Genomic DNA, 25,484 nt, shown 5'->3' on the forward strand with positions numbered 1-25,484 from the left:
AATGTCATTGCTATTGTGAATAGTCCTGTAGTGAACATATAAGTATATAAATCTTCTTGGTAGAACCATTTGTTGATTGTGCTGTGGTCTGAGACAGTGTTTGTTATGATTTCAGTTCTTTTGCATTTGCTGAGGAGTGCTTTACTTCCAATTATGTGATTGATTTTAAAGTAAGTACCATGTCGTACTGAGAAGAACTTTTATTCTGTTGTTTTTGGGTGGAGAATCAGGTCCCTTTGATCCATAGCTGGGTTCAACTCCTGAATATCTTTGTTAATTCTGTCTTGATCATCTGTCTAATATTGACAGTGGGGTGTTAAAATCTCCCACTATTGTTGTGTTGGAGTTTAAGTTTCGTTGGAGGTCTCTAAGCACTTGTTTTATGAATCTGGGTGCTCCTGCATTGGGTGCAGATATATTTAGGTTAGTTATATCTTTTTGTTGAATTGAACCCTTTACCGTTATATAATATCCTTCTTTGTCTTTTTAAATCTTTGTTGGTTTAAACAAGAATCTTTGTTGGTTGTTTTGTCAGAAACTAGGATTGCAACATTTGCTTTTTTCTGTTTTCCATTTGCTTGGTATATTTTCCTTTGTTTTAAAATTTTGGGCATAGGTGTGTCTTTGCACATGAGATGGGTCTCTTGAATAGAGCACACCAATGGGTCTTAACTCTTTATCCAGCTTGCAATTCTGTGTCTTTTAATTGGAGCATTTAGCCCATTTACGTTTAAGGTTAATATTGTTATGTGTGAATTTGATTCTATCATCATGATGCTAGCTGGTTATTTTACAGACTTGTTGATGTAGTTGCTTCATAGTGTCATTGGTCTGTGTACTTCAGTATGTTTTTGTAGTGGTTTTTCATTTCCATATTTAGTGCTTCCTTCAGGAGCTCTTGCAAGGCAGGCCAGTGGTGACAAATTCCCCCAGCATTTGCTTGTCTAAAAATGATTTTATTTCTCCTTCTCTTATGAAGCTTAGTTTGGCTGGATATGAAATTCTGGATTGGAAATTATTTTCTTTAAGAATGTTGAATATTGGCCCCCAGTCTCTTTTTGCTTGTGGGGTTTCTGCTGAGGGGTCTGCTGTTTGAATATTATACTTTTGTTGGATGCATAGGTTGCAAATATCTTCTCCCATTCTATAGATTGTCTGTTTAATCTGTTGATAGCTTTTTGCTGCACAAAAGTTAATTCATTTAGTCCCCAATCAATTTCTTTTGAGGGCTTCTAATAAATTCCTTCCCAAGGTTGATGTTCAGAATGGTGTTTCCTAGGTTTTCTTCTAGGATTCTCATAGTTTAAGGTCTTATGCTTTAATCTTCAATACATCTTGAGGTAATTTTTGTATATAATGTTATGTAGGGGTCCAAGTTAATTATTCTGCATATGGCCTAGCTAGCTGTTCCAGCATCATCTATTGAATAGGGGTTCTTCCCCATTAATAATTTTTGTTGACTTTGTTGAAGATTAGATAGTGCTAGGAGTGCGGTTTTATTTTTGGGTTTTCTATTCTGTTCTATTGTTCCATGTGTCTGGTTTTGTACCAGTGTCATGCTATTTTGGTTACTGCAGCCTTATAGTATAGTTTGACATAGGGTAATGTGCTATCTCCAGCTTTGTTCTTTTTGCTTAGGATTATTTTTGCTATTTGGGCTTCCCTTTTGTTCCATATGCATTTTAGAATTTTTTTTATATATTTTTTTTAGTTATGTGAACAAGTGACACTGGTAGCTTGATAGAAGAATAATATTGAATCTGTAGATTGCTTTGGGCAGTATGGCCATTTTAATGATATTGATTCTTTCAATTCATGAGCATGGAATGTTTTTCCATTGGTTTGTGTCATCTGTAATTTATTTCAGCAGTGTTTTGTGGTTCTCTTTGTGGAAATATTTTACTTCTTTGGTTAGATTTATTTCAAGGTATTTTTTTTTTTCATGGCTGTTGTAAATGGGATTAGGTTCTTGACTTGGCTCTCAGCTTGAATGTTGTTGGATTATAGAAATGCCACTTATTTTTGCACATTGGTTTTGTATCCCAAAACTTTAATGAAGTGGCTTATCAGTCCCAGTAGCCTTTTGACAAGTCTTTAGAATTTTCTAGGGTTAGAATCAAATCCTCAGTAAGAGACATAGTTTGACTTTCTTTTTTGGTAATTGGATGGTTTTTCTTTCCTTCTCTTGCCTGACTGCTTTGGCTAGAACTTCTGTTACTATGTTGAATAGGAGTGGTGAGAGTGGGCATCCTTGTCTTGTTCCAGTTCTCAAAGGGAATGCTGCCAATTTTTGCCCATTCTGCACAATGTTGACTGTGAGTTTGGCATAAATGGTTCTTACTATTTTGAGTTATGTTCCTTTGATGCCTAGTTTCTTGAGGGTTTTTTATCATGAAGCGATATTGGATTACATCGAAAGTATTTTCCACATTTATTGAGATGACCGTATTTTTTTTAATTCTGTTTATGTGGTGAATAACATTTACTGATTTACACATGTTGAATGAACCTTGTATCCTAGGAATGAAGCTTTCTTTTTCTTGGTGAGTTAACTTTTTGGTGTGCTCCTGGATTCAGTTTGCTTTTATTTTTTTCAGGATTTTTGCCTGTGTGTTTCTCAGGGATACTGACTTGTAGTTATTTTTTTTGTTGTGTCTTTGCCAGGTTTTGGTATTAGAATGATGCTATGCTGGCTTTGTAGAATGCATTAGGAAGGAGTTAATCCTCCTTGATTTTTCAGAATAGTTTTAATAGAATTGGTACCAGCTCTTCCTTGTACATCTGGTAGAATTTGCCTTTGACTCCATCTGGTCCAGGGCTATTTTGGTTGGTAGACTTTTCATTACTGATTCAGTTTTGGAACTCGATATGGTTCTATTCAGGGTTGCAATTTATTCCTGATTAAATCTTGGGAGATTTTATATTTTCAAGAATTTATTCATTTGCTTCTAGATTTTCTGGTTTGTGTGCATAGAGGTGTTTGTAATACTCTCTGAAGATGTGTATTTCTGTGAGAATGGCTGTAATGTCACCTTTGTCCTTTCCAATTGTGCTTATTTGCATCTTCTATTTTTTCTCCCTTTGTTAATCTAGTTAGTGGTCTACCAATCTTGTGTATCCTTTCAAAAAACCAACTTTTCATTTCGTTGGTTCTTTGTATGGATTTTTGGATCTCAATTTCATTCAGTTCCGTTCTGATTTCAGTTATTTCTTTTTCTCTGCTGGCTTTGGATTTAGTTCTTGTTTTTCCAGCTCCTCTAGGTGTGACGTGAGATTGTTAATTTGAGATCTTTCTAACTTTTTGAGGTAGGTGTTTAGTGCTATCAAGTTTCCTCTTAATGCTACTTTTGCTACATTTCAGAGGTCTTGGTATGTTATGTCTCTGTTTTTATTTATTTCAAAGAATTTATTTATTTCTACCTTAATTTTGTTTTTTACCCAAAAGTCATTCAGGAGCAAATTTTTTCATTTTCATATAATTGTGTGGTTTTGAGAGATTTTCTTTATATTGATTTCTATTTTTATTCCACTATGGTCAGAGAGTATGGTTGATACAATTTTAATCTTTTTGAATTTATTGAGACTTTCTTTAGGGCTGACTGTATGGTCAGTGTTGGAGTGTGTTTCATATGCAGAAGAGAGGAATGTATATTCTGTGTTTATAGGTGTATTATTCTGTAGATATCTGTTAAGTCTAATCGGTAGTGTTGAATTTAAGTCTAGAATTTGTTACTTTTTGCTTTGATGATCTGTCTAATGCTGTCAGCATGTTGTGGAAGTCCACCACTATTATTGTGTGGCTATCTTAGTCTTTTCTTAGGTCTAGAAATATTTTTTATTAATCTTGATACTTCAATGTTGGATGGTGTGTATATATTTAGGATAGGTAAGTCTTCTTGTTGGATGGAGCCCTTTGTCTTTATGTACCATCCTTCTTTGTCATTTTAACATTGTTGGTTTAAAGTCTGTTTCATCTATTATAAGAATTGTGATCCCTGCTCTCTTTTGTTTTCCATTTGCAAAATAATATTATTTCTCCAGTCCTTTATTTTGTGCTCAGGGGTGTTGTTACTTGTGAGATGGGTCTCTTGAAAAGAGCAGATGGATGGTCCTGTCCAGCTTGCCACTCTGTGCCTTTAAAGTTGGACATTTAGATCACTTATACTCAAGGTTAATATTGATATTTGAGGTTTTGATCCTGTTGTGAAGTTGTTAGCTGGATGCTTTGTAGTTTCTATTGTATGGTTGCTTTATAGGGTCTGTGAGCTATGTACTTAAGTGAGTGTGTTTGTGTGTGTATGTGTGTGTTTGGTGGGGGTGGTGGGGAACTAGCTATCATTCTTTCGTTTCCATGTTTAGAACTCCCTCAAGGTTTTCTTGAAAGGCTGGTCTAGTGGTAACAAATTCCCTTAGCACTTGATTGTCTGGAAAAGATATTATTTCTCCTTTGCTTATGAAACTTAGTTTGGCAGAAAATGAAATTCTTTTTTGGAATTTATTTTTCTCTGCGAGTGCTGAACATAGGCCCCAATCTCTCCTGGCTTGTAAGGCTTCTGCTGAGATGTCCTCTGTTAGCCTGATTGAGTTCCCTTTGTACGCGATCTGCCCTTTTGCTCTAGCTGCCTTTAAGACTTTTTCTTTAGCATTAATCTTGGACATCCTGCTGACTATATTCCTTGATGATATTCATTTTGTATAATATCTTGCAAGTGTTCTCTAGGTTTTCTGTATGTGAATATTTCTGTAGCAAGAATAGGGAGAGTTTCTTGAATTATTCCCTCAAATACGTTTCTCAGGTTATTTACTTTTTCTCCTTCACTCTCAGGAATGCCAATAATTCCTAGGTTTGGTCACTTTATGTAATTCCATATTTCTCAAAGAATTCATGTTTTAAAATTCATTTTTCCTTATGTTTGTCTGACTGGGTTAGTTCAAAACACCAATTTTCAAGTTGTGATTTTTTTTTCTTCTACTTCAGCTGATTTATTGATAAAGCTTTCATTCTGAAATTCTTTGAGTTTTTCAATTCCAGAAGTTCTGATTGTTTTTTAAGATGCTTATCTTTTTCTTCACTTACTGGATTGCTTTAGAAGTTTCTGGGTTTGGTTTTCAAACTTTTCTTGGATCTCCTTGAGCTTCCTTGCAATCCATGCTTTGAATTATTTTTCTTGTTTTCTTTTTTATTTTTTTGTGGGGGGAAAGTGTCTTACTCTGTCAACCAGGCTGCAGTGCAGTGGCATGATCATAGCTAACTGCGTGTTTGATCTCCTAGATTCAAGTGATCCTTCTGTCTCAGCCTCCTGAGTAGCTAGGACTACTGGTGTGCACCACCCTGCCTGGCTTATTTTTGTTTAATTTTTTCATAGAGACAAGGCCTTGCTATGTTGCCCAGACTGGTCTCAAAATCCTGCCCTGAAGCAATCCTTCCACTTTGGCCTCCTAGTGTGCTGGGATTATAGAGATGACTCACTGCATTAGACTGTTCTCTTGTTGCTATAAAGAACTGCCTGAGACTGTGTACTTTATAAAGAAAAGAGATTTAATTGACTCACAGTTCAGCATGGCTGGGTAGGCCTCAGGAAACTTACAATCACAGCAGAAGGCAAAGGTGAAACCTTCTTCATAAGGCGGCAGGGAGAAGAGAATGAATGCCAGCAGAGGAAATGCCAATGCCTATAAAACCATCACCTCATGAGAACTCACTCACTATCATGAGAACAACATGGGGGAAACCCTCATGATTCAATTACCTGCTACCTGCCCCCTCCCACAACATGTGGGGATTATGGGAACTACAATTCAATTTGAGATTTGGGTGGGACACAGCCAAACCATATCACTCACCATGCCTGGCCTTTGAATTTCCTTATCTGTTATTTCTGAGTTTCCGTTTTGGCTAGGTACCATTGCTGGAGAGCTAATGTGATCTATTGGTGGTGTCACTACATTCAGATTTTTCATGGTGCCAGTATTCCTTCACTGGTTCTTTCTCATCTGGTGCTGACATTTCTACTTTTCGTAATTATTTTTGTGCAGGTAGGATTTTTTTCTGTTTTTTCCTTGCCCTATAATATTTTTTTTCTTTCTTTTTACCTTTTCCCTTCCTCACTAGGGAGTGTGAATGTAGAGGATCATGGGTAGGGTCTCTTGGCTTTGCTTTTATAGTGCTATGTACTTCTTCTGGCAGATTTTATATTGGGCTGTGCAGTTTGACCTACAAGGTAGTATTTGGCATTTATGAGCAAGAGCTGACTATAGCCAGCATGGTATATAGCCAGCATGGTATATACGTATAGTATATACTTGTTTATTGGGAGGGGATCTCTGTTGTCTCAGGCAATGGGCTGATGCGTGGGGTGCACAGTGGTCTGAGCTCCCTGCTCAGCACTGGTGGGGGTCGGTGGGCATGATTGGCAGAGCCACACTGGGTAGGCCTGCATACAGGTCCCCCAATGGTAAACACAAGCACCAGTGCTAGGAGAGAATCCAGTGTGTGGTCACCAAGCAACTAGAAGTGTGCCTAGTGTTAAAGCTGGGAAACCTCAGCCCCAATTTCTCTGCATGGTGATGGGGTGTTCATGGGTGGCCTACACTTCTAATCTAGGAGAGTACATCCTTCAGATTCTTGGAGATACGTGTGGGTATGGACTGCAGAGGGTCCTACTGTACCACAATTTCTGCACAGTGTGGGTAGGACAGTTCAAGCTGCTAATCCTGGTGAATGGGTGCTCGAAATGCCTGGATATTTGTCTGTGTGTGGAGCAGAGAGGGTCTTCATATACTAAGATATATGTCCAGGAAGGATGGGGCTGCACCCGTTGCTGAACCAGGTGAGCGAGTACTCTGAATACTTGGAGATCCTCCTGGGCATGGAGCGCAGAGGGCCGTGCTTACCAGGATCTATATCCATGAAGGGTGGGATGCTGGTTTAGGCAAGTGGGTGCTCCAAATACCTGGCTTTCTGCTTAAGGGTGGATCACGTTACCATGATCTGAGGGGAGCATACTTGGGCACCTAGCAATGGCACATGCAGATTAGTTCCAGGTCCCCAAGCTGGCTCTGCCTGCAAGTCTTGTCACCTAGGAGAAACCACAGCTGTAGCAGCTCTCATCCCACTCCTAAGCCTGCTGCAAGGGAGAGCAGAATTCCAGCGCTTGCTACTGAGGCACTTTCCACACTTCTGTTCTCCCTGTGAAGGTTTGTACCTAGCTCCAGAGCAGGCACTCCAATCTCTGGCTCAAGACTAAAATGCATGTGCAACTACGCTCCACACAGACCGGCTGACTTTGTATGGATCTATTGGGGGAACCTACCCCCAATATTTCAACGTAGGTTCTTTCTATTTTCCCTAAGTGTTGGCTAGCTGAGAAATAAAGAGAAAGAGTACAAAGAGAGGAATTTTACAGCTGGGCCTCCGGGGGTGACATCACTTATTGGTAGGACTGTGATGCCCACCTGAGGTGCAAAACCAGCAGGTTTTTATTAAGGACTTAAAAAGGGGAGGGGGTGTAAACAGGGAGTAGGTCACAAAGATCACCTGCTTCAAAGGGCAAAAAGGAGAACAAAGATCACATGCTTCTGAGGCCAATAAAGTCACAAGGCAAAGGGCAAAGCAAGTATCACAAGGCAAAGTGCAAAGCAAAGATCATAAGGCAAAAGGCAAAATCAAAAACTCCTGATAAGGGTCTATATTTAGCTGTGCACATATTGCCTTGATAAGCATCTTAACAGAAAACAGGGTTTGAGAGTAGAGAACCAGTCTGACTTCAAATTCACCAGGGTGTGATTTTTCCCCACCGTAGTAAGCCTGAGGGTACTGCAGGAGACCAGGGCATATTTCAGTGCTTATCTCAGCTGCATAAGACAGTCACTCCCAGAGCGGTCGTTTATAGGCCTCCCCCTAGGAATGCATTCCTTCCCCAGGGTATTAAATATTAATATTCCTTGCTGGGAAAAGAATTTAGCAATATCTTCCCTACTTGCACGTCTGTTTATAGGCTCTTGCAAGAAGAAAAATGTGGCTCTATTCTGCATGACCCCACAGGCAGTCAGACCTTATGGTTGTCTTCCCTTGTTCCCTAAAAATTGCTGTTATTCTGTTCATTTTCAAGGTGCACTGATTTCATATTGTTCAAACACACATGTTCTACAATCAATTTGTACAGTTAGATACAATTATCACAGTGGTCCTGAGGTGACATATATCCTCAGCTTACGAAGATAACAGGATTAAGAGATTAAAATAAGACAGGTGTAAGAAATTATAAGAGTATTATTTGGAAAGTGATAAATGTCCTTATTAAAATGAAATCTTCACAATTTATGTTCAGAGATGGCAGTAAAGACAGGCATAAGAAATTATAAAAGTATTAATTTTGGGAACTGATATATGTCCATATTAAAATGAAATCTTCACAAGTTATGTTCCTCTGCCACGGTTCCAGCCGGTCCCTCCGTTCGGGGTCCCTGACTTCCCGCAACATGGACCCAAATTAAAAATTGCGTTGTGCTCTTGGTCCTGAGTCTTGGAAAATGCCTGCAGCTTTTCCAGGTGTCTTTCCCTCTCAGTGTCTTTAAGCCTCTCACCATGTTAACTCCAGGGCTTGGGAGAAACAAAGTGCTCTCCATTGACCCCAGTGGAAAGATGAGTCACAGAGGGAAGCTCTTCATGTATTGGCACTTCATTCACTGTTACCAGCTGTTTGAGTCACAGGGGCTGTTTGTCTGCATTCTTCTCCCCTGGATCTGGGGTATCCTTTAGGATTCCAGTGGATTCCCATTTTCTTTCTGGAATTAAAGCTCACAGAGTTGATCTTTATGCACTATCTTGCTGTTTCCAAGTGGCCAAGGCATGCTGAAAGCCTCTAATCTGCCATTTTGGGTGGGGGCGGGGGAGCCAAACAAGTAATTGATTATTCTCATACAGATTTAGGGTCTTTTTTTTTTTTTTTTTGGAATGGAGTGAGAACATTTTAGATTAAGCAATGTCAAGCTGTGTTTGATATTTTTGATAGATATTTTATATTAAGGTAACTTTTGAATTTCTTTTTCAGTGAGATTTGGACTATCCCCAATGGCTACATGTAAGAAAAAAGTAATAGAAAGTTTGGATCTACTGTATACATGTGGTTCCATTTCATTTTAATTGAAATGAGGGCTCTCAGCTTACCTTCAGGAATTCATGCATAACAGATGGGCAGTTCTTCCTAACTTCAGCTACTGTGTCATGTTTCCTTGAGCATATATATATATATATATATATTTTACAGAGCAACTGTCCGTGTTGAAAGTAAAGGGTGGTTAGGAATTGATAAATAATCTTTTCTTAAGCCAAGAAAGTCTGAAAAGTATAAATTAGTTTATTGCAGTTTTCTATACTCAGGACTATAATTCTAAAACGTGAAAGATGTCTCTTAAACATGTTTTTGAACATTCAAACTTTTTTTGTGCACACAGTCCTAAATGTCTTGTTTTAATGCCAATCTAATGCTCCAATTACAATTAAGGTTTTTTGGCTTTATTGTAAGATAAATAATATTGCTGTTTTTCTTTTAATTTATTTCTAGATCAGTCCCTTTTCACTAGGCTGAAACACACTTCCGTAAGGTATACATTTCACGAACTCTAGGTGATGACTTTTTAACTCACAACTTCCTTAAGTGACTCTTTTTTTTTTTTTTTTTTTTTTAACTAAGTAGCATTACTTGTTTTTCACTCTTTATTGAATATTTTCCACTAAACTTTACTATATTCTATTAAAACCACCTGGGTGGGAGAAGAGTTTTCTAGTTGGCTTTTTTTTTTTTTTTTTTTAGACGGAGTCTCACTCTGTCGCCCAGGCTGGAGTGCAGTGGCACCATCTGGGCTCACTGCCACCTCCACCTACTGGGTTCAAGTGATTCTCCTGCCTCAGCCTCTTGAGTAGGTTGGCACCACAGGCACTCGCCACCACACCTGGCTAATTTTTTTAGTAGATACGGTGTTTCACCATGTTGGCCAGGCTGGTCTTGAACTCCTGATGACCTCGGGTGATCTGCCCACCTTGGCCTCTCAAAGTACTGGGATTACAGGTGTCAGCCACCACGCCTAGCCTTTCTACCTGTAATATATCTGTAGATAAGACACAGGTTATGAAGACAAGAAGCAGATGGAAACATGCATGTACTCCCCTCCTTACACATACACTCCAAGTTTGAAGAAATATTGAAGTAAACTTTTTATACATCATGGGATGATAGATCTACTGCATTTATTTAAAAGCCTTCCATTAGATGTAATGCTTTTTCAGTTTTGCTCCCCATAGTCTAAAATGTGAGGCCAATATAATTCTGATACCAAAATCAGAAAAGGAGTACAAGAAGTGAGCATTTTAGGCTCATTTCATTCAGAATCATAAATGTAAATATCTAATATTGTATAAAAATCATATAAAATGGTCAGGTTGGCTTTGTCCCAGATCTGCAAATATATTTTAATATCAGAAAATTGATGTTATTTACCACATTAATTAATTAAGTGAGAAACATCACATGATTATGGTAATAGTTGCATAAAACATCTGATTAATTCCAACACAAATTTGTGTTACAAAAAATCTTAATAAATTAAGGGAATTTTAAAATGTGATATATCTGTGGAAAAAAATCTTTGAAACATCCTTTTAAATAGGAGGATACTAGCATTTAAAAAATTAGGTAAAAAGAACTGAGGAACTGTACTCATTATCACCACTTTTATTCAACCATACACTAGTCTTAGCTGCCAGCTAGTGCAATAAACTAAGATGAAGATATTTATGGTATAAACGTTGGGATGGAGGAAATAAAACTGCCTGCTTTGGAGATGATCTGATTATTTGTTTTTTAAAAAAAGAATTTACAAATTAATAGAAATAATGGAAGTCAGCAAGTTTCTGAATGTAAAACTCAATATATGAAATCAATAAAATATGTTCACTAGCAGTAGACAATTAGGAAATGTAAGTTTAAAGATTCCATCTTCAGAAAGGAAAACATGATAAAGTACCGTGGAAGCTATTTACCAAAAGATGTGTAATGTGTACCTACACAAAACTTTACTGAAATATTTAAAATACTTTAAATAAAAAGTAAATAAAAGGTGATCTGTCTTGTGTTTATGAATAGAAGGACTGTATATCATAGGGATGTTCAGTTCTTTGAAAATGAGCCTATAGATGCAGTGATACAAATTTCTAATAAAAATACCAGCAACACTTATTATAGAACTTGACAAACTCATTCTAAAATATTTAGGAATATGTAGATTAACAAGTAGCCTAGAGAAATTCTGAAGTGAACAAAGATAGCATTTCATGCCAATAAATGTCATGGCTGTTTGTGAAGTTATCAAGACTAGTGTGGCATTGGTTCATGGATGAACAATTCAGTAACAATCCTGGCAACACAGGAATAGATGCAAAAGCCTGAAATATAACAGTTCCCATTGAACATTGAGGGGGGAATAGAAGGGCTATTCAGTAAGTGGGTAGGGAAAAATTTTATCCATATGGGAAAATATTTAAAAGTATGCCTCACTCATGGATAGATTTGACTATCTTAAAATTAAATATTTCTGTTCATCAAAATGTGTTTCAAAAACAAAAAAGGAAAGAGACCAATTACAGATATTAATTCTAAAATGTAACCTACTTATGATTATTATCAAGAACAAATGAATTCCTAGAAATCAATAAGATGAAAATTCAATCAAAAATGAGCTAAAGACATTTCAGAAAAGACACATAGACCCAATAATCCTAGGAAGAAATGTGACATAATCTTAAGTTGGTAATTCAATAAAATCCCATTTTTACACCAAGTTAGTATAGATTTAAATCTTACAGCATCAAGTGTTCGAAGCGTTATGGATCACCAGGGTTTCATGAATTGGCCTAGTGTAAATTTTTGTGACTTCTCTTAAAAAACATCTTATAAAGTTGAATACTCACATACTGTATGTTCCAGTAATACTGCTTTTAGGTATTTACCCAAGAAAATCTGTTGCATGTGTCTAACAGTGTATGTACAAGAATATTTTTAGAATCAACATTCATAATAACAAAAATCAGAAAAGAACTCAAATGTACATCAACACACTTCGAATAGCAAGGCCTTATATTGTCTACTTTTGTATATGTTTGACATTTTCTATAAATGAGAAATCAAGAATGAATGATTGAAATTAAAAGGTTCACGTATGGGAATAGGAGAGGTTAAAAAGGACAAGGTGATTGTGCAATTAAAGCAAAATGGCTGTGCTTAATAGTTTATTTACATAGGAATAGAATTTCCATTAGACCCTTGAAACAGGTCCTTACTTTATACAAGATGCAAGTAATGCGCTATAGAGAGTAGGATCCTTATAAGTTTATCCAGGTGGTTTTAATGGAATGTGTCTGTATGCTGCATTTATGCATTGGAGCAAGATGTATGGGTTACTTTATAGGGAAAAGTATGAATTAAGATCTCTAGTGGTTAAGCCATTTGTAACTGTTTTACCTTAATGTCTTCTCTTTAATAGAGTTAGTTCAGTTGCAGTATATATGGTGTAAATAAAATAAAAACAAGTTAGATGGGCTGAAATGTCTTTTTTCTATGTCATTAACACATATACTGTTATACATACATATATACATATGCATATATATGTGTATATAAACATATTTTTGAGACACATTTTTCTTCATTTAAGACTGTAGAGAGGTTTTCTAAAACTCAATAAAGAAATGTTCTTATAAGGAGAAGAAAATTAATCCCTTACACATTTTCTCTTACCTGTTTTAGGATATGTTTTGCATTTGACCTTGAATATGTTCAGAACCTCGTAATACATTTTGCAGAAATCACAGGATATGTCACAGAGTTTGAACACTGAAGGATCACTTGTTAGTAAGCAGAAATGGAAAAGCATTATAATGATGTGATCTCTAAAATCTCTATAATAAGAATGATGATGATAGTGAATACTTGCAGGAATATTTATTATATTAACATTATTCATGGACTGCTTATTGTACTCTAAGCATAGTGTCCATTGCTATTAGTAATCCTTTAAATTGTCCTTTATTTTGATGTTATCTCCTTGGGTTCAGAGATCACACAATTGGTGTTTGTCAAAGCCAACATTGGAACCCGGGTATTCAGATGAAAACTTTGCTCATTACCAGTTCTCTGTACCAAAAATATGTGCATTTTCCCAAATGAAAAAAAAAACAACAACTGTGAATTAGTATGCAAGAAACTCTGAAAAATTCTTTTGTCTAAGAAAAGAAAGGTAATTGGCCTTTTTCTCAGAAGCCTATTTCTTTTTGTTTATTTTCTCTGCTGAGCTGCTTCAAAATTTGCCAGTCAGAGGTACAATTTCCTGTAAAGGACCAATGATTCAAAATCCATTATTTATTATTTTTGCAGTGAAGATAGCATATTCTTGAATTAATTAATTGTTGGGACTTTATGAAAGCTTATCTTTGTAGCATTCTGATGCTAAAAGAAAGAGAGAGAGAGAGAAGGAGAAAAGAAAAGGCATTCATATCTCCTTCAAGAAAACCAAAGGTAGACCAGGATTATAGGTTGTAAGCGGTTTTACGTTTCTGAGTGTGATATCCCTTTGCTTTAGTGCATTTTAAAAATGCTCATCAACTCTAATGAAACAATAGTTTTACTGAGGCAAGAAATGATAATATATTTCTTTTAATAAATACTCTGGCTTGCTTTAATAGTGCAAACAAATACCACAGACGTATTTTATGATTTCAGAATGGAATTGTTTTAAAATGCTTTCTAATTATGTAAATCTTCTCATTTTTGCTAAGACTACAAATTTTACTGTTATTGTTACTAATGGTCCTAAAATACATTTCAGGGAAGAAAACTCTCTAAATATGAGAAAGTACTGTTATATAGGTCTTACTATACATAAATGTTTACTTGTCTTTTCTAAGGTGATTTCTAACCATCACATACTTTTTTTAATGTTGAAAATCTTAGAGACAAAAGTTTTAAACCTTAAGTTTGAGAATAAATTATTTTTAGAAAAAGATTGGAATTAAATTTTCGTTGACAATTTTTACTTAATTCAGTTTCACAAATTTTAATGGGGTGATTATGCTTAAAACTATTATCTTTTGATTTTGCTTATTTTTTATATAAATATATTATTATCCCCAGATGCTATAGTAGTTTTAAATTAGAAAATAAATATTTGTTATTTAGAAAGCACAGGCTGTTCTGATGAAACAAACCTAACCAACTCATTTAGAAGTCAAAGAAATTTTCAAAGAAATGGGACAATAAACCATATGTATATGTGTCTTTATTTAATAGGCATGAATATATGTCTGTAGTTGACAATGAAAAACAAGGGACCTGGAAAAATGTTAAAAACATCAAAGCTTTAAGATATATTTGGGTCAAAATTATTATGGCTTCCATTCCTACACACACATGCACACATGCACATTGTAACTGAATATTCTACCTAAACAGACTTAGCTATGTTGCTTTTGTTTGTTGATTGGTTAACTTTTTGGCTGCATTTTATAGAAATTAGATTTCAACTAGTATTTTAATATACTGAGTATAGCATCAGCAATTCTATGATTTTTTTAAAAAAAGACATTTTTCTGTTCACTTTCAGTTCACCTTTTTTTTGGCTTATTAAGTATCTCAAAATTTGTTTAATGATAATGTAAATTTCAGAGAGAAACAAGAGAAGACTTCTGTGCTTCTTGTGAAGACTGTTTTTAAAAATATTTTTGCCCAGCTTGCTTGAATTTATTTGTTTGTAATGAATTGTATAGATTTGTTTATTTTACATCCAATAGCTAGCTTTTATGTCCTATTGATATTGCAAGAAAAATAGGCCTAGAAACCTGTAATTTATAATTGGCAGGCCCCAGACTTCAAGGTCAGAATTTATATGTGTCGTCTCTTTGGTGTAAATCTCTGTTTTTGCTTTTACCAAATTGGAGTTGTGAAAGGTGCTTTTAAACTTCATAGGCCTGTCAGTTTTGATATGTGAGGATAATTTTGAAGATATAAAATTCTCCCCCACCTGTCCCCTCTACGTTCCCTACCACCCCCCACCGCCCCCACACAGAAAAAACCCAAGAAGGAGAAAACAGATTACTATATATAGACAATACAATAAGGAGATCAGTGATTTGTGAACAGTAAACCATAAAGCAACATCCTCTGTAATCAATCAGTCTTTCTCCATGGCTCATTAAAGGAAAGCATCCAATTTACCCAGCTTGCAAAAAGAGTGGTGAATTTCAGTTTGAATTGTATACATATCTAAAGTTTTTGTGTCTGTTATTAGTAGATTGCCTGTTTATTTCTGTTCATTCCCCATGGCTTGTCCTTGACAGAGAAAAGAGATTTTAACTTTTATTTATAAAGAATAGAAGAGTCTATGAGTTTATGTTATGTGATGGTTTGATATGAGACAAGGTTTGAGAATGACTGAATTGATCTTAGCCTGATATTCTTCCCTAGATGTCTGTCTTGTGATATTTTTGTTAATGACACATGTATAACTGATGAGGAAGTCTGTCAGAGAACATAAATTGTCTGACACTGCTAGTATCTTACCTACAATCCAAGGCCATTTAACTATAAAGGGGTAACCTGTCAGCCTTATTCCCTATCTTTAATTCAAAAAGAATCAATTTAATAGACTACCTTTAATAAATCTATTTGCTTTTATTTATTTCATGGAAATGTTTAGCTTTCTAGCTTTTAATGTGTTATATTTGATAACTTACCATCTGACAAAATGCTGGAGGTCCTTATCTATAGCATATCCCTGCATTCTTTCTGGATCTCTGTTTGATCTACTTATCTACAACATCCTAGAGAATCACCAAATGATTGTACTCATTGCCCTGATGACCGTTTGATTTAAGTAAGGATTCTCTGGTTTAGCAGAAGTTAAAAGTAAGAAAGAAAAACAACTGAATGTGATGCTTTTCTTACAGATCAAGGTAACTATTAGTACCATTGAATCAAATTTATATAAAGAATACAAAGTATGTGTAAAATCTCTCTCACTGATAAAAAAATCCTCCATTTCTTACATCCCATGACTTATTTCATTTTTCCTTTTTTGTGTACTAAAATAGATTGTTTAACATTTATTTTTATTTCTTTTTAAAATTTATGTAAATTTAAGGGGTTATTAGTACAGTTTTGTTACATGGCTATATGTAGTGCAGGAGTCCGGGCCTTTAGTGTTACCGTCACCCAAATAATACACAATTGTATCCGTTAAGTAATTTCTCATCTCTCACGCCCCTCACACTCTTTCTAATCTCCAGTATCTATTATTCCACACTCTATGTCCATGTGTACACATTATTTAGCTCCCACTTATAAGTGAGAACATATAGTATTTGACTTTTTGTTTCTGAGTTATTTCACTTAAGATAATGGCCTCCCATTCCATCCACGTTTCTGCAAAAGACATGATTTCATTTTTCTTTATGGCAGAGTAGTATTCCTGTGTGTGTGTATATAAATAGGTAGGTAGGTAGATAGGCAAGTAGGTAGACGGACAGACAGATCACTGTGTCTTTATTTAATCATCCCTTGATGGATACAGGTTGAATCCACGTCTTTGCTATTGTGAATAGTACAGCAATTAAACACATGAGTAAAGGTATCTTTTTTATATAATGATTCTTTTGGATAGTGATATAGTTTGGATATTTGCCCTGCTTAAATCTCATGTTGAAATGTAATCCCCAATGTTTGAGGCAAGTCCTGGTGGGAGGTGATTGTATCATGGGGGTGGATTTCTCATGAATGGTTTAGTGCCATCTTGTTGATACCATCCTCATGATAGTCAGTGAGTTCTTACCAGATCTGATGGTTTCAAGTATGTGGCATCTCCCCTCCTCTTGCTCCTGCTTTTAGCATGTAATGTGCCAGCTCCCCCTTCACCTTATGTCATGATTAGAAGCTTCCTGAGGCCTCTCCAGAAGCAGATGCTTGTACAGCCTACAGAACTGTGAGCTTCCTGAGGCCTCCCCAGAAGCAGATGCCTGTACAGCCTGCAGAACTATGCTTCCTGTACAGCCTGCAGAACTGTGAGCCATTTAAACCTCTTTTCTTATGAAATATCCAGTCTCAGGTATTTCTTTATAGCCGTTCGAGAATGGCGTACAAATAGATGCCTACTCATGGAATTGCTGGATCAAATGGTATACTTATTTTTAGTTCTTTGAGAAATCTCCATACCATTTTTCATAGAGATTGTACTACATTACATTCCTACCAAAAGCTCCTTTTTCTCCACATCCTTGCAGGGACTTTTTAGTAATAGCCGTACTGACTACTGTAAGATGGTATGTTATTGTGGTTTTAATTTGCATTCTCCGATTATTAGTGCTGTTGAACATTTTCTCATATACTTGTTGGCCATTTGTATGTCTTCTTTTAAAAACTGTATTCATGTCCATTGCCCCCTTTTTAATGAGGTTATTTCTGTTTTTTTTTTTTTTTCTGTTGAGTTGTTTGACTTTCACGTAAATCTGGCAATCAATCAGTCCCTTGTCAGATGCATAGTTTACAGGTATTTTTTCCCATTCTGCAGGTTGTCTACTTACTATTTTGATTTTTCTTATGCTGTAAAGAAGCTTATAAATTAAGTCCCATTTGTCTATTTTTGTTTTTGTTGTTTATACTTTTGAGGTTTTAGTCATGAATTCTTTGCCTAGACCCATTGTCCAGAAGAGTTTTCCTTAGATTTTCTTCTAGTATTTTTGTTTTCAGGTCTTACATTTAAGTCTTTGATCCATCTTGAATTAATTTTTGTATGTGGTGAGACATGTGAGTCCAGTTTCACTCATTTGCATATGGATATCCAGTTTTCCCAGGGTATTGGTCTGTTCTCATGCTGCTAATAAAGACATACCCTAGACCAGGTAATTTATAAAGAAAAGAGGTTTAATTGACTCACAGTTCTTCATGGCTGGGGAGGCCTCACAATCATGTAGAAGAGGAAGGATGAAGGCATGTCTTACATGGTGGCAAGCAAGAGAGCTTGTGCAGGGGAACTTCCTTTTATAAAACCATCATCTTGTGAGACTTATTCATTATCATGAGAACAGCACAGGAAAGGCTCACCCCTGTGATTCAATTACCTCCTACTGGGTCCCTCCCATGACATGTGGGAATTATGGGAGCTAAAATTCAAGATGAGTTTTGGGTGGGGACTCAGCCAAACCATATCACCCACCTTCTATTTCAGGCCAGCTTGGGATCTGAGAACTCAAAATTTTCTGTAATTTTTAAAATTCTCACCCATTATTTCATCCTGTATTGTGTCAAGCATTTCCTTTATTCTCTTCCTTGGGGACTCCTAATGTACAATTATTGGGACCTCTCAATCTATTCTTCATGTGACATAATTGATGTTTCATGTTATTTTTAACAATCTCTCTTCTCTATACTATATTCAAAATGAATCCCCCAACCTTGTCATTTTCTAATTCTGTAATTTACTGTTCAGCCAAGAATTTGTTACACGTATTTTATTTTTATTTCAATAGTTTTCTATTTCATTTTCTAATATTTCTCTTTTATCCAAAAAATTTTTGTTTTATATATGCCTCTGTGTTTTACAATTTCTTATTCTTTCAAAGTGTTTAGCAAATTTTCTTTCTTCTTTCAGAGAGATAAATTTACAGGCTCTGGTGGAATCCTGCTTAGGTTTGAATTCCAGCTCTTCACATAGCAGCTGTGTTTCTTTAGCCTATTATTTAACTTGACCGTGCCTTTTTTTCCTCAGTGTTAGAATCAGACTAATTTAAACATTTACCTTACAGACTGTTGTGGGGATTGTGCAAGGAATAAGTGTGCTACTTTATGTAAAATGCTTAAAATAATGTTGGGCACATAGTAAATTTTTAAATACTGTTTACTATTATCAGGAATGACACCATTATCACCATCACTGTTGTTTTCATCATCAGCGTCATCATCATTATCAGTACTTTGGGCAGGATATTATTTTTGAAAGTCTTTGTCTTAGCACCTCATAAAATTCATTTTAATTTGAAGGAAATTCATTTCTGAGTATTGATTTGTTGGCTGGCTTTTTAGCATTTTTTAAATTTTATTTTAGAATTTGGGTTCAAAAACTCATTGTTATTGTTTACTTATTGCTATTGGGTTTTCACCATCTTACCCTGGATTCCCCATTCCCTAACAGTTTTATAGTTACTTCTATCCCACATTTCTAAATCTCTTTTTTTATAGTTGACTCTGGCTTCCTTTGGCGAATTTATTTGCTGGATTCACATCCAATTATTAAGCCCCTCGGCCACACTGTTGTTCCCATTTTTAAAATGTGTAGCTGCCTTTCAGCTTCAGTCAGCCTCATGGTCTCAGGCAGCATTTTTCATCAGCTGCCTTCTAATGTCTGTACCCTTACCTGAAGCTCCTGGCTTTAACCAAAGATCCTGTGCCCCTTTCTCTACTGGAATGAGCATTTTGGGTCTCCATATCTTGTGGGAGCTGAAAGCCCTGTCCACTGCATCACAATCTGGAACCAAGCAGATCCAGCCATGCTCATCTTTGGCGGTCTGTGAGGGTTTGTGTTTATGCAGATGTTTGCTTTGTTTGGGGTCCTGGAAACGGTTTTCTGACTTCTTGTTTTTATATAGTACTTATTCTTGGTGTGTTTTTGAAGCAAAGATGGACAGTCAAAGCCTGAACTTACTATGCCATTCTGATTGGAAGCTTATTAGTGCTTACTTTTTTCTATTTTATTTCTCCTGTCTTTTGTGAAGTTAATTTTGTTCTTCGTCATTTGTTACTTGCTATCCCTCTTACCCTGCTTTAGTTTTCTCCTGGGACTGATGGTTTATTGATTTTATGTGTTTGTTTTTTGTTTGTTTGTTTGTGTCTCTCTTTTCCTACTTGAATATCTGCTTTGTGAGGACAGTACTTTGTTCATTGCAATGTCCGTAACATCTTAAAGTTTCCATTATTTATGCAATAGGCTCTCAACAGACATTTGTAGAATCAGTGAATGAGTGATGGCGTTTTTGTCCCAAGTTGACTCATCGTTGTTGGATTTTTGTTTGATGTGTATTTCAGAATATGATATGATAATTCTTCAAGAACTAGTGGTTCTGACTGGGGAAGGGGCCCATGACCAGAGGCCTGTGAATGTTGCTGATTTCCTGGGAATCAAGTGCTTTCCTACTTCTTAAAGGACAGACATTAGGAAGGCCTGCCTTATTTTGTTTCATAAAAAGTGTGTTTCTCTGGTGTTAGAACTCCAGTTCACACAAGGCAGCTTCAGGCTTTGTCCTGGCACATAGGCTAGAGTCAGGCACTCCCTACCTTTGTTTCTTCTTCCAGTGTCAGCAGAATTTGGGTATCTAATCTATGCTTGTCCTTCTTTATTCTTTTCATACTATTGTTTTATTTAAAAGGATTCCTTAGGGGTTTATCCTGGGGCCACATAACATCCCTCTGCAGCTCATTTTAACTAAACTTCATTGAACCAGCTTAATAGAGTTGTAAAATTAACTACCCTGGTGGTTGTCCTCTCCTGATTTTTTAAGTAACTGTTTGACTTTGCAATTGGAAAAGCGCTGGAATTACTCATACCTTAAAGGTAATTTTCTCTTCTCTCTTTTGGATAATGTTTGCTCCTCCCTTCTTTCTCCGTAATTCCAATTCCATCTGCTTTGAAAGTTATAATAATCTTTCACACTTTGGTCATTCTATGGCATCCTTTCTGGTTTCTAGTGCTGGTAAGCTGTATTTTTTTTTAACTTATTTCACAACTGTCATTTTTTGAGTTTAGACCTGAAGCAGAGAAATGTGCATTTTCTTTGTCAGTCATCTTGATTCAATTCTCCCACTTAATTAAAATGATTTTTTTTTTTTCAGAAAAGGATCTTTCTATATCTGCCTGTCTCTATAAATTTCTCCCCAAGAGAGATTAGGGAATAAAGAGCAATTGTTTAGACAGTCATTCAGGTCATTTGGAAGATGGCTTTACTACCATGTTTTCATCATGCTTAACCTGTGAATTATCCCCTTTTTCTTTTTATGTAGTTTGAAACTTTTGCTGCTTGCCACATAAAGCTAAAAATGTGTGTGTGGTAGCGTGAGTTTGATTATAACCCTATCACAGGCCAAAGTGCCTGACAATAAAGAGGTTAGAGCTGAAGCCGGGATAGTCAATTAAATCCAGCATTCCTCTTTTCCCTTTCAGTCTCTGCCTTATGCCTTTTCTCCCAAGTTAATTAACTTCCATATCTCTTAGCCATCACCAATTAATTAGATTTTGTTTTGCTTTAGCCTAGGGGGTCTCATGTTGGTAGTTTTGACTATTGGTGCTATCTGGAAATTCTTGTGTATCTGTTCTAAATTATGGTTTCACATACCCCACTGGCTCCTAGTCATGTAAAGCAGCACTGCTCCCAATCTACTTGGACAATGTAGATGTATGCTATATGACACGTTAAAATGCGGACAAATTTCTTCAAGCACTTGACACCCAAATAATTCGTAGAATCAGCATTCTGGATCAGAAATTCAAATTTTCTTTATTTCCACATAGAATGTTTAATAATTAAAATTGAAAGGAGTCAACTCAAGCATTTGTAAAGATCAGTAGGATATCCTGTTGTGGCAGGATATGATCTAAAGTGACCTAAAATCTACTTTGAGTTGACTTTTTGTAAAGTTTGCGCTATTAGAGCAAATCCATTTTAGGATTGTAGATTTTCACTGTGTTCTCAGGTTTTAGACCTTTGCTTTTGGCAGAAGCGTTTGCTCATTGGTTTCCAGTTGTTAAAGTAAACCTCCTTTAAGGTTTGGGTGAGACACCGATAACGTCAAGATATACTGAGATATCCTGCAGTCACACTGTAGTCAAGTGATGGAGTATAGTCAAGCATTCATTCCTGAAGTTGGATAGACCTAGCTTTGATTGAATCCTTTCTCTACCACTTTGTGACCAGGACAATGAATTTATCCTCCCATGGCCACAGTTTCCTCATTTGTAAAATGGAGATAAATAGTGTCCACCTCTTAGAGCTATTGTAAGTAGTTGTTCAGCACAGGGTCCTATGTGGTCAATAATTAATACGGTATTTTTTTTTGCCCTCATATTCTATCTCTGCGTTGTGACCTCTTTTTTAGCCAAAATATCAGCTTGCTGGCTATGTCCCTCTGATAGCTCTTTCTCAGCTTGCTCACTGTTAAAATAGCTAATTTGTTAAACTCTCTGATGCACTGGTTTCCTTAGAATCTGTGAGTTTGGTTGTTTGCAAGCCCTGCAAAGGGTTGAGTTTGACCTGAACTCTGTCTATTGCTTCTGATATCTGCTGCCAGAAGGCCTTGAGGCCTTCTTTTTTTTTCTTGAGGCCCTCACCATCTTTTTTAGGACATCTAGACCAGAGGGCATTTCCTATTTCTGATTTTTAGGTATTACCTAGATTATTGTCCATAATTAACGTCAACCCATATTCTAGGCTGAACCGCAATGTGAGGTGGCAAATGAGCCCTAGAAGTGCACATTTTCCAAGAAAGGTGGTGAGAAAATTGATTTAGTATCTTCCTGCCAGGAGCAGATATGGGTGATATTTATATTGGGGGCTGCTAAGAATTTTGGAAGTGTAGAGATGTAGGGGGTGGTCAGTTTAGGGTAAGAGTTAGCAGATAAATTTGACACTGGAGCTGCCTTTAAATACTGGTATAACAATTAAGAGCAACCCTGATGCCAGGCATTGGGGTACCAGTGCTGTATTGTGGGACAAGAACAAGACTTGAGGCCAATCCTATGTGAACCATCTGTGATTATAATTGGGCTCTGCAGTTTCCTAGCTCTCTGGCTGCAGGCCTGAGCCTCAGCTTCCTCTCTTGTAAGGGGGTAAGGGAAACGATGCCAACCTCATGGAGTTGTTGTGAGAATTCAGTGCAGTCATCTATGTATAGCATCTTTGGTAGTGCCTCGCACAGAGAAGAGGCTCAGTTAGTGCTGGTGCTTATTGCTCCTCTTCTGATTTCTGTTACTGCTGTTTTTATTGTGATTGATATCATTGTGGTTATTATTATTATTGGAAGGTGGCTGGAAAATAGCGAATTATCAGCTCTAGGGTCATTTTATATCCTATCTGGCAAACAGTTTGAAGCAAAGCATATGTTCATTGACTGAAATCAAAATTTTATTCTTATGGTAGATTGTACTGTTTTGAAAACTTTTGCTACTTCTCCCTGGAGGAGGATCATATTGCCTGGTCCCTTTGACATCAGTTTGGCTATGTGACATTAGCCTCCATCCTATTGAAATCAAGAGAGGTCATGCTAGTTTTAACCAATAAAATATGTGTGGAAGTGACATGAATTACCTTTAAACAGAAAAGTTTCAAGCCAGTTGCAGCCTGCAGTTTCTCTTTTCTTTGCCTCTGACATGAGGCTGACTATCCTAGAGAGGCTGCTCTCTCAGCCTGGGGCCTGTAGTGAAGACTGCAAGGATCATGGTGAAAAATAATTTCTGATTACACATTGGGGTTGTTTATTACTGTAACAAAAGATAATACAGTGATAGAATTATTCAAGAGTGTCATTGTCAAGGATGGTACAAAAAGAAGTTTAGAACTGCATTTCCAGTATACAAGCAACTAGCCACATGTGACTATTTGTTAAATAAAATGAAAATTTCAGTGCCTCAGTTGCACTGGCCACATTTCAGGTACTTGGTAGCCACATTTGTTTAATGGTTCTTATATTTGCAGCTCAGATATAGGACATTTCTATCATTGCAGACAGTTCTATTGTAAAGTGCTGGTACTAATATTAGTGTGGTCCCTAAGACCTACATGAGATTACTTTTACCTTAAGGAGCATGTCTAATGTGTTATTTTTCCTCTCTCAGTTTTACAAAAGATATGTTATCCCATTGTCTGCCATCTAATTATTATGTATGGAAAAATAATCATTATATGCCAAGCTACAGAATATAGTTACATAGACAACTCTTTATTTTCCATTTTTCTTGATTTGCAGTGTTGCAAATCCTCTATTTAACTGCACACTGTCAAATTAAAGGCTGGATACATGGCTTATATTGTTGAGTGAACAAGGTAGAGATTGGTTTTGATAGTCTGTCTTCACTCTTGCAAAGACTAAGGTCACAATGAGTAATAATTCTTCAAACAGTTGATTTAAAAAAAATGTAGTTAGCCAATAATTAAGAAGGATAGTAAATTACTGTCTCTAGAGACTGCAGTGTTATTTCTTAGGCATAAACTCAATTTTAGACTTTAAAGTTAAAGGTTTAAAAGTGTGCTTGATATTTTCTGTTTTAAACAGAAACAAGCAGATTTGCCACTATAAAACATGTAAATCATCACTTTTCATGGCATAAACTAATTATACTAACTTTCCTAAATATTTTAGTGCTCACAAATGATGTACATACCCATTTTTCATCAGTGTTTCAACAAATGTACTCTGATACAGGGTCATTTGAAATTTTCTCAGTGCTATGTTTCCCACGCATTCAGTTGAGATCACGTTTCTCGTATCTGAAAATCGTGTAGTCCTCCCAGATCTGGAAAAAATGTGTCTCCAAGCAGCCAGGAAGCTTCTATCTCTGCTGATGGAAGATTTAATAGAAACTGAGTGATATTGTTTCAGCTCAATGTATTCTGTATAATTAAGCAATTGATGTTTTTTAGTCCATTAAGCAATTTTATTCACCCTCCACAACACTACTTTGCATTCATATTTTGTCGGTTATTCTGATCATTTTTTAAATCTCATTAATTGAAGTTGAGAGGCAACATTAATGAAAATTTTGAATTATAAAGCATAAAGCACTCTAGGAAAAAGTACTTATATTGCTTAATACATATATTTATTTGAAGTCCAACTGCCTAGCAAAAACCTTCTTTAATGAAAAGATAAGAATTATAATTTCAGAATATTTGTATAAAGGGCAGTGCTAACCTGTACTCACAGTTTATTTATATTGTATCTAGGTAAAATGTGCATCTGAAGTTCTTACAAATAATTTGACATCTCAACTATACAAATAATCTCATTGAAAACGATTTCTACTATTTTTGTTTTTTTATTCTTAAGAGGGAGACTTCAGTTTAGGCTCTATTGCAACCAGAACTATGTCTCCAGTTAAAAAGATTCATTACCTAAGAGCAACTGCCTGCGTCCACTGTGGTTGCTAGGACCTCCTGTATCTTTCAGGTACTCTTGAAGTATATTGATGATGGCTTTAAGATCTAGGGATGATCCAGCAATGAAATTAATAGCAAAACAAACCAGTAGATTTTTTTAGTTTTAAACATTCGAATAATGCCATGGCATTGTTGAAAATGGAGCAGAAGAGGAAAGACAGATGCTGTTGATTTTTCTGTGGGGGGAGCATGTTTTATTTTAAACTATTCCTTTCAGAAAGCTTACTAGTTCCATTGGTTA

General features: G+C 36.1%; 1 protein-coding gene and 1 long non-coding RNA gene across 8 annotated transcripts in view; one reads left to right on the top strand and one right to left on the bottom strand.

Moving 5' to 3' along the window:
• The window catches only part of CEP128 (centrosomal protein 128), a 636,715-nt gene that overhangs the window by 449,536 nt on the left and 161,695 nt on the right, over window positions 1-25,484 (top strand). The gene's annotated exons all lie outside the window — the stretch shown is intronic.
• LOC134737298 (uncharacterized) overlaps window positions 23,497-25,484 on the bottom strand; it is a 59,062-nt gene continuing 57,074 nt past the window's right edge. The window contains exons 2-3 of the long non-coding RNA XR_010122040.1: window positions 24,469-24,645; window positions 23,497-23,568 (exon numbers count right to left, since the gene is read on the bottom strand). This is a non-coding gene — a long non-coding RNA (uncharacterized lncRNA). The remainder of the gene's footprint in view (window positions 23,569-24,468; window positions 24,646-25,484) is intronic.

Source organism: Symphalangus syndactylus, chromosome 8, assembly GCF_028878055.3.
Source record: "Symphalangus syndactylus isolate Jambi chromosome 8, NHGRI_mSymSyn1-v2.1_pri, whole genome shotgun sequence".
Classification (NCBI taxonomy): Eukaryota; Metazoa; Chordata; class Mammalia; order Primates; family Hylobatidae; genus Symphalangus; species Symphalangus syndactylus.